The sequence below is a fragment of the Triplophysa rosa genome, linkage group LG16 (genome assembly GCF_024868665.1).
Source record: "Triplophysa rosa linkage group LG16, Trosa_1v2, whole genome shotgun sequence".
Taxonomy (NCBI): Eukaryota; Metazoa; Chordata; class Actinopteri; order Cypriniformes; family Nemacheilidae; genus Triplophysa; species Triplophysa rosa.
Window position 1 is genome coordinate 14,227,861 of NC_079905.1, and position 14,398 is coordinate 14,242,258.

The 14,398-nt window shown below is 40.9% G+C and overlaps 1 protein-coding gene across 1 annotated transcript in view; it reads right to left on the reverse strand.

Annotated features, from left to right (window-relative positions):
- atxn1a (ataxin 1a) overlaps positions 1-12,538 on the reverse strand; it is a 77,080-nt gene extending 64,542 nt beyond the window's left edge. The window contains exon 1 of the mRNA XM_057354360.1: positions 12,350-12,538. The gene's annotated coding sequence lies outside the window, so the exon portion shown is untranslated. The remainder of the gene's footprint in view (positions 1-12,349) is intronic.
- Between the last annotated feature and the right edge of the window lie 1,860 nt (positions 12,539-14,398).

The window sequence follows — 14,398 nt, forward strand, 5'->3', positions numbered from 1 at the left end:
GTCTTATCTGTGACAGCAGCCTGCCCCGTGCGCTAGCCAAGGCTGTCAGAAGAAGAAACCTGCAGGAAAGCCACCCAAAGACACCGGCATGAATACAGACTTCGCCGTCTCTTTACACCCTTGTATTGGTCCGAGGCTTTGGATGGGCTACAGTCAGTGTCTGTCACTGTCAGGTGATGAAATGGGTATTTTGATGGGTAGGGAAACCTCCAACAGGCATGACAGTGAGCTGGAGACATATAAGGAGACATGAGTTGAGTTGAGGTGAAGACAGATACAGGGAAGTAGGACTGGTGGGCGTAAGGTTTCAGAGGCCGTCGTGAGAATTCATGTTTTATAAAAAGACAGACAGGGGATTGGCATGCTAACAAGGCTGGTAACAGCTAAACAAGGGTGTTTTGCATCATGGTTTTTGCATTATTATTAAAGTTTCAGTCTTAGATCATCGCAACTGTGGCAAGAGATGGAAATAAATACCAAGCGAATGATCAAATATCCTGTGTCAACACTAGGGCTGCGAGATATATATACATTTATCAAAATATTGCATACATATCAATGGTATGCAATAACTAAATAATTTGAATACTTTATGCATTACGTTATGTATAGTGAAAGTATTAGTGAACGGCGACGGAATGATGCTTTCTTTTCCCGGCAACAATGTGAAAAAATGTATGCTGGTTATATTACTTTCAGCTTTTTAATACATTTGAATATAATTTAACCTCTTCAGCTTTGGTGCATATTTAGCATTTTACTTGCATTTAAAAGAGTGCCCTACTTTCATACATTGGTAGATTTATAAAAAATGGTCTCATTTTGCAAAAACAAACTCTAAATTTAACAATGTGACAACAATTTGCCAAAATGCGCAAAATAATTGTCAAAATGTCAATTTAATGCAATTTAATTTAATGCAATTCAAAGCTTGCTTTAATTGCATTAAATGTCAATTTAATGCAAACTAATGCTTCACACAACCATATCGTACATTTACCTCAAACAGCATTTTTTCATTCAAAGGGGATGAGTAGCATCAGGCCTTTTTAGTCATGCTTTTAATCTTTCTTTACCTGCTTTCTGCTCACTCTCATACCTTTATCGCAGTCATAATATGACAGTCATAGCGTGTTCTTAAAACACAAAGCGCTTACATAAAATGAAAAGCATGAATACCTTTATTTAGAGTGTAACTGAGCTCTGTTCTTTCATACACTGCAGTTGTATGCGAGCGTGTATAGCGAATCACAGCGACGGCACACACAGACAACGCCGTGCGTTCACACCTTCGACTTCCACACTTTCACTCACTAAACGAGTTTTCTCTCACTCAGAGCTGCGACTGAAGTGGAACACCTGAGAGTGCGAGGACGCGAAAAACAAGAGAAAATAAGCGAGAAAGTGTGCGAACGGCAACCACACCTCACTCTTTAAATTCACGTAGCCAGAAAGACAGGTCGTCCCTATGAACAAACTATAGGAGGTGTCTCTGACACCCACGTTAATGTTAAACGAATAATTTGACAATCAATTCAAACTCTGTCACTGTTTATTGAAGCTTTAAAGGGTCAAAACGGACGCATAAGCACCATATCACGCTAACTCGACGGTTCATAGTAAACGTGAAAATAATCGACCAGCACTTACTTCAAAATGTCTCCTCGTGCATTCCAAAGATAGAAAAAGTCATACAGGTTCCAAATGACGGAGAGCGAGTTACAGATGAAGAAACTTCATTTCTGGTGAAAACCAGCCTCATATCTCTGTACATGTGGATGAGTTATGAGAGACGACCCAGGAAAGGACAAGGGAAGTGGCACGGCATTTTTAATTATTCAGAGCTGTGCTCATTTACACCAGAATGGCTGCCTGGACTAAGCCTGACATATGACTCACATGAAGGATTTAGCTAAGACTGGAGGAGCAGCCATGCTAATTGAAATGTATTTCTATTAGCGGGCTAATATAGTCCCTGTGACTCCATTTAAGGCAGGGCGGTGTTTACATTGCATAGCTGAAGAGTGAGTGCTTGCATAACAGCAACATAGTAAACATGCCCTTTGTGGAGGTCAAATGACACTGTTTCACTGAGCTATGAGGTTACTTCTTATGTGCTTTTGGTATGCACAAGCCCGGCTCTGCTAAGATTGGACAACAACGTGCCTACTAGTGCACTGCGCTATTTTTAAGTTGTATATGAAAACACCAACTTTGCTAAATTGCTGTGACATGTTTGTTACGTAAACATCTTAGTACATAACGCCCCGTTCAGACCGCCAGCGACACCCAACGACAAAGCGAGGCCATGTCATTCATGTCAATGGTAGTAGCCTAGCGACATCTAGTGACACGAGCGACAGTGACTGTTGGCGACAGGAAGTGGGCGTGTCTAGCGACTCGACAAAGTTGAGATTTCCTCAACTTTATGCAAATGAGGAGCGACTACCAATAGGAGTACAGCAGCGGAGCACACGTCATCCATCTCCCGTCTGTTACTGCAGGGTTTGTTTGTAAATGTTTCTAGGACAACCAAAGCAAGGAACGTCTATTAACGACCTCGTAGCTGGTGGTCTGAACGCAGCTTAACTAAAAATTGCCACCATTTTTTCACCCTCATGTGGTTCTTATGTGGAACACAAAATAAGATATTTTGAGAAATGTCTCGGTATTTTTGTGTTCATACAATGAAAGTCAATAAGGGCCAATGTTGATTTATTTAAGAATTGTCTCAGTGGTTTTGTGTTAATGCATTGGAAGTCAATAAGGGCCAATGTTGTACATTCTTTAAAATATCTTCTTTTGTGTTCTGCAGAAGAAAGAAAGTCATACTGGTTTGAAATGACATGAGGGTGAGAACATTATTCAAGAATTTTCATTCTTGGGTGAACTATCTCTTTAAATCTGTGATGTACTGACATTCGACAAATTTTACCCATTGGGGTTTGTGTTAGGTCTGTGTTTATTAATATTAAATTAGTCTGATGGTAAGTCATTAATGTCTATAACGGTCGAACAATAGCGTCTGTTGGTTTTGGTTGCGTGTTTGTACTGGGAGGAGATTCGTAGACTCACTGAGTCACTGCCTTTGTGCTCTGATGTGACATTACTTCTCTGATCACGTTCTGCTTTTGTCTGTAGTACTCACTCACACAGACACACAAACACACACACACACGCGCACACGCACACACGCATCTCTGGATCCCACTGCCAACATGCTCTAAAAATATCTGCATCAGAAGCTCTCACTAGCAGTGTGTGTGTGTGCGTGCGCGCGCGCGTGTGTGTGTGTGTGTGTGTGTGTGTGTGTGTGTGCGTGTGTGAATCATTCAACCAGACCGAGAGAGCTACTCAACTAATCTCTCTCTCTCTCTAGGACAAGAGGACGATAGACAAAGCATCACAGGAACACAGTTACAGAGATAGTTACAGAATTCAGAAACGTTCTGACAATGACTAGATGTGGTTCACGGTGCATGTGTACATCAGCATTTAAATGAGTAAATGAGTGCCTGTGGCATGTGTAGTGTACTGTATGTTGATTAAACACTGCTGTGCAATGTTTGTATTTTCTCGAGGGTGTGACAGATACTGCGTGTAAGCTCAGGTTTGCATTCCAAGAACTGTATTTACAGCGAGTCAAATGAATCAGGTTTCACACTCTGAATAACAGCAAAAAATGCAGAAAGTGGCAGGAGCTCTGTCCTTAAACCTACACTGAAAATGAAAATGTAGATATTTAAAATTTGGGGGAATTTTTTCCCTTTAGTGATTTTTAGCACTTTTAAACATATATTAAATTTTTTTTCAATTATATATACAGTATGTATATATTAGTACTATCAATCGATTAAAAAATCGGATTAATCACACATCATTATTTAATAGATCACACAAATAAGTATTTATTAAGTATTCAATGGTAAGTATTTGAATTTGTAATTTATTTAATTGTCAGCTGGATATTTTTGGAGGGGCCCAAGAAAAATCTGGTGGGTGCAAGGCCCCCCTAGCCCCCCCAGACCCTGCCCTGCTTGTTATGCAATAATATATAAATAAAAAGTAGATAAATGTCTCAAATTCATTTCATACACAAAAATAAAATTTTGCAAACATATTTATGTTTCACTTTATTTCATTAAAAAATGCTTTTGAAATGGATGACTTGACTGAATAATGAAGAAAGAGCAGCCAATAAAAGCTCAGAAAAGATGAGAACTCCTCTAACAGTGTTTAAAAAGCACCTCAAGAAGCTGCTTGATAAAGTGAGAAGAAAATATGTATGCAAATTCTAAGCAAAAGGTGACGACGACACTAAAGATGCTAAAACATAACAAGTTCTTATTTTATTTTTGGTTTCAACATAATTTCCAACAATTCTAAAATGTGGAAAAATCGATAAATAAGAAATTAGATATAAACAGTGTATTAAAGTTTCTATACCATAGTGACCTGTAGTTGCCAGATATCTGTCTTTATTGTATTACATGCTGTTATGTTGTATTTGAATAGAATATGGTGGATTTTAAGTCAAAGTAGTTTAGTTCAAATTGTGCCTGATAATTATGCTGCTTTTCTGAACAGCCGCTATGCCATTAATGCCTCAAAATGCTGCCTACATGCGGTCACAGCGTTTTGAAACAAGCAGTAAAATGGTGAGAAAGATAAAAAGCTAATCTAAACAAAGTAGCGAGTGACGGAGGGAGAGGAGAGATGACTGTCTCCATTTCTCTAAGGATGCATCAGAGCCAGCAGAACCTGTCAATCAGAGACCTCGAGCATCTTGCAGCACATTACGGAAGCTGTCTGCCATGAGAAAAACATTTGCACGCTCTACGCCTATGATAAACACGTCACCTCCCCGCCTCGCATCTTCATCTGCCACATGTCTATTTTTCTCGACTTCAGCGTGTCGAAGGACCTGGTACGTCCCTGCTAAAGGCAAAACTCTTCCTCAAAATCTCACATGAGAAATTACTCATAAGTCCCTCTTTGTGTGTAAGACTCGCTCTCTTCTTTCTACTGTAGATTCACGATGGCCAATGTCATTGAACCAGACAAAACAGCCCGCAGGAACGTAAAAGAACCAATGTATTTACATTACATTTTCCAAAACATCACAGTAGTCTAATGGTCGACATGACAGATCTGAATGCAAACACAGAATTTATTTCATTGACATTGAGGCCCAAGTGAGACTTTGCCATGTTATGACAATACAAGCCATGACTGATTTTGTGCAGATATAACAAAACCAGAAGGTCATTTCAACTTTTTTATAGATCAATTCAAAGTGAGGAAGTGATGTATACTGTACGTGGCATGAAATTAATTTCCTTAGTAAAAAGCTGATAAAATATACACTGACACGGAGATATAATAGCCTTAGCATAAACCTAATTATAATCCATGTTACATCGTAAAATAATAACATGGATTTGCAAGCACACCAGATAAGGATGTTTCAATTGTTTCTTTTCATTATCTGGAGGAACAAAGGGTGAGAGAGAAGGACCTGTTTGATAATAACTTCTATGTAAGCAGCCCCTTTAAACACATTACACATTGTCTGCGAGACATCCGGCCTGCGGCTGACCTTTCCTCTTATTCTCTATCTGGGAGGCCATGAGGGAAATGACAAGAGCTTCACTACATCCAGCGTGTTTCTGCAAACCATATTAGCAGAAAGGCTTCGCCACACACACAAAATAACAGCAAAATCGACTCAATTTTCTTCGCTCTGTTCATGTGACGTTGACCTCTTCAGAGCTACATTCCCATTTACTGGCATCTCAACAGCACAAATTTATGTAATGCTTACAGAGAGATGCATTGATCATGTTGTGATTGTAAACATTATGCCTCTGGTTTGTGTCAAAGTCTCTTTTAGGCTGGTCTGGTCTCTTCTCATCCAAGGCTTCCTATGTCTGTCACGAAATGCAGAAGAGAACCCAAATGCAGGCAGCAGTGAAGGGGTTAACAGATAATGTTTATTAAATGAAACAAAACAGAACAAAAACACCCACAATGGGGGAAAACAGAACCAAGAAATATATATAAAACAAAAGACTTCCCACGAGGGGGCAAAATAAAAACAAGAACTATAAACTAAACTAAAGGACACGACCAAACGTCTTAAATAATACAATGAACAAAACTCACAAAACACGAACAGGACAAGGAACAGGACCACGGGTAGCAACACCAGCGAGACCACAGTACACCGTACGTACACAGTACACAACGCACCAAACACAATGACCGAGCACAGGACAAAGAAACATGAGGGTTTAAATAGGGAAGACAAACGAGGGATAACGAGCAAGGGCAGGTGTAGAACATAAGACACAAGAGGGAGACAATACAGGAAACGAGAGGGGCGGGGCCAATGACAGGACACTGGAGAGAACGCATATCATTGTCAAAAGGACAATAATATGTTTCTCTCCACACATAACCAAAGACTTTGTCATGGCTCTGCTAAGACAGAAAAATGCTAAGCTGAAGGCGAGAGCCCAATGCAGAAAGCCCGCCCTTTATGAGACACCTCCAGGTGCTCACCAGGGGTAGACGGGACAAGACGAAGGAAGAATGAAGAGCAAAGACAAGTACCAGAAAAGATGGAGAACAGAACATAGAGATGGCTAGTACCATAGAGTCAAAATACAAACGGGAGACTAGGGCTGAACAATAGAAAACAACAAACATGGGAGGGGGAGGGGCCAAACGAGAGCCATAGGGGCAGGTCCATAAGAGGAGGTGTGGGAGATAGTCAGTCCCCGTGACTGCGACGCTAGAGGGGTGCCGTAGTCCAAGGGGACTAGGGAGTCCTGGGGGGAACAGTACAGTCTGACCCGTGGGGGTCTCCCCGGGCCGGCTAGGACAGGGCTTGAGCGCCGGCTGGAAGGCGACAGGGCTAGCGGACAGGGCTTGACGCCGGCTGGAAGGCCGGCTGGACAGGGCTTGACGCCGGCTGGAAGGCCGGCTGGACAGGGCTTGACGCCGGCTGGAAGGCCGGCTGGAGCTACCCGCTGCGGCTTGACGCCGGCTGGAAGGCCGGCTGGACAGTGGCTTGACACCGGCTGGAAGCCGGACTGGTCACGCTGGCTGGACGACCGGACTGGAGGCCGGCTGGATCACCGGACTGGACGCCGGCTGGATCACCGGACTGGACCGGCTGGATACGGACTGCAGCCGGCTGACAACAGACTGGACCGTCACAGGACTGGACACAAGACTGGACACAGGACTGGACGGCGCACCGGACTGGACGGCCACCGGACTGGACCGCGGACACCGATGGACGGGGCACGGCTGACGCACGCTGACCGCGTGGACGTACCGCTCGCCTTCTTTCCGCCGATCTGACTGCAGAACCGGCGAGGGAGTCTGCGTGGTGCGAGCCGCAGACTGTCATCCGGTACAGCTCGACCTCACCGCGCGCAGCCTCAGCATGGATGAATGAGGGACCGGGAGCTTCCATTAAGCCGCAAGTACTGATCACCCGGAGCGGCAGCCATGACGAGGCCCTCGAGCTTTGTCGAGAGGCGATGCATTCGAGTGGAACCGACCGAGGAGTCGTTGGCTCGACTCTCACTCTTCGGACCAAGGGTGACCCAGCAGCCTCTATCTCCTGACGGGTCAGGCCGCAGTGTAAGCGCCCAACGGACAGGTTTGAAAACTACAGGACAGCCTGCAAAGCGGTCACACGCGCTATGCAACTAAGCCTCCAGCGCCATGTCGCCCGCGAGCGTTGGAGGAGCAGTGCGTAGACATCAGGGACTACAATCCGGAGCTTTCTCCCTCAGCGCTGTGAAACCAAAGGAGCCAGATGCTCTCACCCCCTGGCCGAGACTTCCGCAGTGAATCGTCCTCCCCGCAAAAACTCAATCAACCCTCCCGCACGAGCCGCCATCGAGAACCGAGTTGCAAACGAGCACAACCGTAGATCAGGTCACTCAGCGAGGCTGGTTGCGCGGACCGCGCTTCAGCTAGACAAGAGGACGACGCCGTGCTGTCCATTTTGCTGCCCGCTGGGTTCTGAAAGGGCTCGGTCATTCTGTCACGAAATGCAGAAGAGAACCCAAATGCAGGCAGCAGTGAAGGGGTTAACAGATAATGTTTATTAAATGAAACAAAACAGAACAAAAACACCCACAATGGGGGAAAACAGAACCAAGAAATATATATAAAACAAAAGACTTCCCACGAGGGGGCAAAATAAAAACAAGAACTATAAACTAAACTAAAGGACACGACCAAACGTCTTAAATAATACAATGAACAAAACTCACAAAACACGAACAGGACAAGGAACAGGACCACGGGTAGCAACACCAGCGAGACCACAGTACACCGTACGTACACAGTACACAACGCACCAAACACAATGACCGAGCACAGGACAAAGAAACATGAGGGTTTAAATAGGGAAGACAAACGAGGGATAACGAGCAAGGGCAGGTGTAGAACATAAGACACAAGAGGGAGACAATACAGGAAACGAGAGGGGCGGGGCCAATGACAGGACACTGGAGAGAACGCATATCATTGTCAAAAGGACAATAATATGTTTCTCTCCACACATAACCAAAGACTTTGTCATGGCTCTGCTACAGGACCAAGAAAAACATGACTAAGGAAGCAGAGCCATGACAATGTCGATAAGCATTGAATGGTTATGATTGTATGTGATGCTAATATTCTTTCGAAGGACTTGCAATAATATCATGTATTGTATTCTATAATACAATATAGAATAATGCATTATACAGTTTTGATTATACTTATTACTATAGACGGTTTCATCGGACACAAACACCTGTCCTGAAGCTAACTTCCGGTCTGTGTTTGTTTACCGGTCTATATAATATCACAATTTATATTATATGTCATTTAAATTAATACTTTAGTTTATATTAACTGTAATAAAATAATCTTCTCTACTGTAATTGATTCATCGCTGAAGTCTGCCGAAAGTTACGTTTGGGCCACATAACGTTTGTTTATTTTGTTGCCGCTGAAACATCTATATTCTTCTTTCTGTTTATTTCTATATTATTTATTATTTTGACTAAATCTGTGTTTGTTGTCTGTTTGTTTCACGTATTTTATGTACAGCTTACAATTAAAAATAGTAAAAAGTGCTAAATAAATCAACTTGAGTTGACTTGACTACAACTCCCTAAACGGGAAAAGACCAAAATCTCTAAAACTGTCTTACATTTAAGCATTTTGTTTGATACTTTTATCCAAAGCGACTTTTGCATTCAAGCTAAACATCAGATTTGTATGTGTGTCGCAAGCAATGTTAAAGCAATGTTCTACCAGTTATGCTACAGAAATACCACAAATATATTTCTATTTTTAATGTAATATTATCATATATATTATCACAAAATAACGCAAACAAATATGACTTTTTTACCGCTCAAAATATTTAATTTTTCAGCTTGGTTCACCCAATAAATAGATAATACAGTAAATAGCCGATGGCTTCTATTCCTAAAGCTGCCAAACTGCATATATGTTTTCTCTTATTTATTCTCTTTCTTTTAAACAGTAACATTTTGCAATAATTTGCCAGAATAAAAGAAACTCTTAAATCTCAATGGCTAACTCTTATCAAGCCATTTACAAAGCTATTCTTCCTCGTCACTCTAAATCAATGTACTTCAGCTACAGATAAATCAGCTGCTGATATCAAGCAATGATTTCTGTACACAGCACTGTTTCTCTACACATACTAGATCGTTGGGCATTGGAGCTGAGAGCTTTGGAGAAGACAGACACCGAGCTTGTTTAATAGCACAAAGACACACTTCAGGACGGGCTAATTGGAAACAAGTCAATCGATGGAGTTCTGCCTTCAGCGCACAAAAAAACTGCCTTCACTTTTCCATTATTTTTTTCAAAGAGCTGCTGTTGTAAACATTGGTTATGCAAGACTTATCATTGCACGCAGCTCTCGAGAGAAAGAATCGTAAATATTTATCCATGAGGACAGCCAGTGGTCAAGACTTGCATATGAATCATAAAAGTGAGAATGAGAAATGGATTGACGAGTCGTGTCTTAACAGCGCCAAGGTCTCCCCGTACAGAGAATGAATGTGAGGCCAAAGAGCATCATTATGAAGATGTGAACAGCCCCTCTGTGGGGGGAGAACCTTTCAGCTTGGCACTCTACAAGCCTTTGGTAATTACCAGAGTGCCAGAGAGTGTATGAATAAATTCATGAGCTCTGACTCAGGTAATTAACTCATTGTTTAGTCATTAGAGATCAGGAGAGTGCGAAACGGGGATAACATTTGCAGCAAATAAAAAATCAGAAAGGAAGAAAATGAATGGGAGACAGATCAGAGGCTAAACGTTCCTAGCTCGAGTATTACAGCAGGGCACGGCACCAGGTCATCGGTTAGATACCCAGGTTACACGCGCACTGATAAAGTATATACTTTCAATCCTATTTCTATAGTTAAAAAAAATCTGATAGGTTCATTTTCAATAAAAGGGGCAAAAGTTAAGGACAGAAGGTAAAAATGCCCTTATTAAACTTCAGATAAAAAATGCCAAAGTTTATGCAATTTAACATTGGAAAATGAAATGGTATTGCAAATGAAAACGAGAAACAGTTCAAAACAACAGAAAAGATGCTGTGTATTTTTTCCGACCTCAAATACTGCAAAGAAAACAAGTTCATATTCACTTTTAAGCAATGCAACAGTCATATTTGTACATCTATTTAGGAAAAGTTAAAAATTACTTTTCATGTGACAACCTTGATTTTTATCACACTTTTCATGTGTCATTCTGTCAGTCTTTCACGTTGCTGTTGGGTGACTTTATGTCAGTCCTGAGGTTTGATTTTGCTGAAATTCAACAGACACAGGACTGGAATGACCACAATACATTTAGAAAATTTGGAATGGTCTCTTATTTGTTTCCGTGGCTGTAGCTACAGTACCAGTGACAATTCCACAAAGGATTAATAAACATATTAAATGATAAGCACATAAAAGAGGAGAAGGATGTAAATGTGTATGTGTGTCGAAAGACTGATTGAGGGGGAAAGAGAGATTGAGCGCGTTTCCATTTAGACAGTTGCGAGGCAGCTGGAGGAGAAAACGAGCGAGTGTGAAACGGCACGAGAGGCAAAGAGATCTCTGTCAGAACTCAAAGCTGATCAGACACTCTTGACGGGATCATCCACGCGCCGCTGGGCCCGACTGTAACAGAAACAGTCCCTACAGACACACGCTACACGCATACACACGGCCAAGCCCGCGGAAACGTCATCTTTTACCAGATACCACACGCTAACACATTCTGACAGACAGGAACCGTCTTCCTTCCCAAACAGGAGGGAAAGCGAAATTAGTTCCACAACAGAAGCAAAATTATTCCACTGTCTTACGGCTTTTATGAGCTAATGAAGGTTCAATGAGAGAATTTAACCGATTGCCAAGCCTGGTTGAACAGTTTCTTGCATTTTCTGCACTGATATTGATGGAAAATTATAGAGAATAGATGTATATCCTGTAAGTTACTACACGCACAATAAAATTTCACAAAATATTGAATAAGCGAACATGCAATGAATTTCTAGAATGTTATCAATTTAATTCTTTTAATTCTTAATTTTCTGTAGTAAAAAATCAGAATTCAGCAAAAATAATTCTGGAAAAGAGTTGCATTTCTGTGGAAATATATGCAGCTTCCGATCGAATTCAGTGGGCATGGAAATTCAGATTGTATGCCAGCTCAATCATGATTCCTTCACTGCCAGCATGCAAAAAACTATTCGGTACACAGATGTCCAGTAAAGACACTTGGAAAAAGAATAGAAAAAAAAACATGAAGGCAAAGTCTGTGGAAAAGGAGAGAATTCCAGAAAAATATAAGAGAGCGGCAAAAAGAACTGGAGAAAAGTTTTGGCAGACTTCAGAAGGGCTTTGAAAAAGAAGCCCATGTTGAGACTAGTGAGTCAGCAACTGAAAGTGATAAGAAGTGAGTAATCAAAGAATGAAGAGAAAGAGAGAGAAAGAAAATAGATACTTGATACATTTTAGCACAGCTGTGTGATGACCTCCCGCCACCCATTTTAACACACAATTGCTACCGAGAAAGAAACTTTGCAAAATAAATCTAGCTGTGATAACGATTGTTCCAAGTTTAGTCGTTACATTTGACAAAAAAACGCTCCAGTCAACCTCTGTTTTGATGTCAAAAAGTTTGAGCCCAGAACGTACAACAAGCTTCGTGCAAACGTCAATGCAAAAACTTTCAAGGGCCACATTAAAACTCAAAAGCATTTCACACCTTAAGGAAGTTAATGCTGTTGTCTTACCCAATAGGAGGAGACGGGCAGATCTTAAACAGGTAGAAGGTTCCCAGGCTCAATTGGAGCGATGGGTCCAGTTAAATCGACTGTGATAAGGATCAAAAAATCTCTGCTCCGGTTGTCTGAGGGGATGGTTTGTGATTCCCACTCTCTGCTTGTCCACGTCTGCGTCTGTCTGGCACCAACTACCCTCACCATTCCCTGCAACATACATATACAAAGAAATGAAACAACAAGAAATAAGAAGCTGTGCTACGCTGTAAATACAATCACAGTTCAAGGTGCCACCCGCGCCTGCAAAATAAAAAATATTTAAGCCAAAATCTTTTATTAAATCATTATTTTAACAAGCAAAGTTGGAAAAGGGACATTCTTATACCAATAAAGTGATACACTAAGCTAGCAAACTAATAATATTCTGTGTTGTATTTTAGGATGGATGGAACGCTGTACTGACCAATCAGCATTCAGGACTGGAGCATACATGAAAATGTGTACAATTTATCATGAATCTGATAAAGCACATTTTTATTAGGTGTATGCAAATCTGAGCTTATCGTTTATTCAAATAAATGAGTTCTGAAGTCCTCTTATAATGCCACCATCACTCGTCTTGAATGTGTAACCAAGGTAACAAGAGACTAGTTGAGAAGATACTTTAAATAGTTTCATCAGCCATACCATGAGCCGCAATACCTAAGGCTTGGGATTTCCATTAAATACAATAAAAACACATATCAAATGTTACCAAAAAAAAGTTAATAAATGACCTGGATACCAAAATGCCAACTTGCTCTTCAAAGCCCATACAGTCAGAATTGAGACAATATAATTTTAGCCATTCTTACATATGGCTCTAAATTGGAATGATCATATCTCTACACCCACATCATACTCCATCTGCTATATTTGCATGTTCCTCTTATATACAAATTCTGCTTTTAATTGCATAAACAATACAAATCCTTATCATCCATTAGCAAGTGTCCATTTCAACATGTACAGGTAAGTGACTGGGTGTGCATTTTGTGCATTTATGATGTTTGTTTAGCAACCTATGGTTCAGCTATAACGTTTTTCTAAACCATCCAANTTTTCTTGGTCCTGTAGCAGAGCCATGACAAAGTCTTTGGTTATGTGTGGAGAGAGTCTTTTTGACCCTTTCGGTCTTCGATACTCTCTCCGGTCTTTGTCTGTTTTCCCGCCCTTTTGTATCCCTCGTTATTGCTTGTTGATTAGTTCATGTCTCACACCTGTTCCCTCTTGATTTCCTCCCCTTTATATAGTCCTCATGTTTCATTGTCCTGTGCTCTGTCATTGTATCTGTACGCGTTTCATGTGCTTCGTGTTCTTGTTCCCCTAGTCTTGCTCTGTGCGTCCCTATATGTAAGTTGAGTTGTTTATTACTTTAGTTCTCGTGTTTGTCCCCCTTGAGGGAAGTTTTTGGTTTGTAATTTTGTATTTTAGTTTATCTTGTCAGTCACCCCCTCGTGGGTATTTCTTTTGTTTTGTGTTAGTATTTAAAATAAAAGTCTTTGTTTACCCCTTTACCACCGCCTGCCTTCTATTGGGTTCTCCACACGCCACCTATCGTGACAGCTTCCTATGTCGATAAGCATTGAATGGTTATGATTGTATGTGATGCTAATATTCTTTCGAAGGACTTGCAATAATATCATGTATTGTATTCTATAATACAATATAGAATAATGCATTATACAGTTTTGATTATACTTATTACTATAGACGGTTTCATCGGACACAAACACCTGTCCTGAAGCTAACTTCCGGTCTGTGTTTGTTTACCGGTCTATATAATATCACAATTTATATTATATGTCATTTAAATTAATACTTTAGTTTATATTAACTGTAATAAAATAATCTTCTCTACTGTAATTGATTCATCGCTGAAGTCTGCCGAAAGTTACGTTTGGGCCACATAACGTTTGTTTATTTTGTTGCCGCTGAAACATCTATATTCTTCTTTCTGTTTATTTCTATATTATTTATTATTTTGACTTAATCTGTGTTTGTTGTCTGTTTGTTTCACGT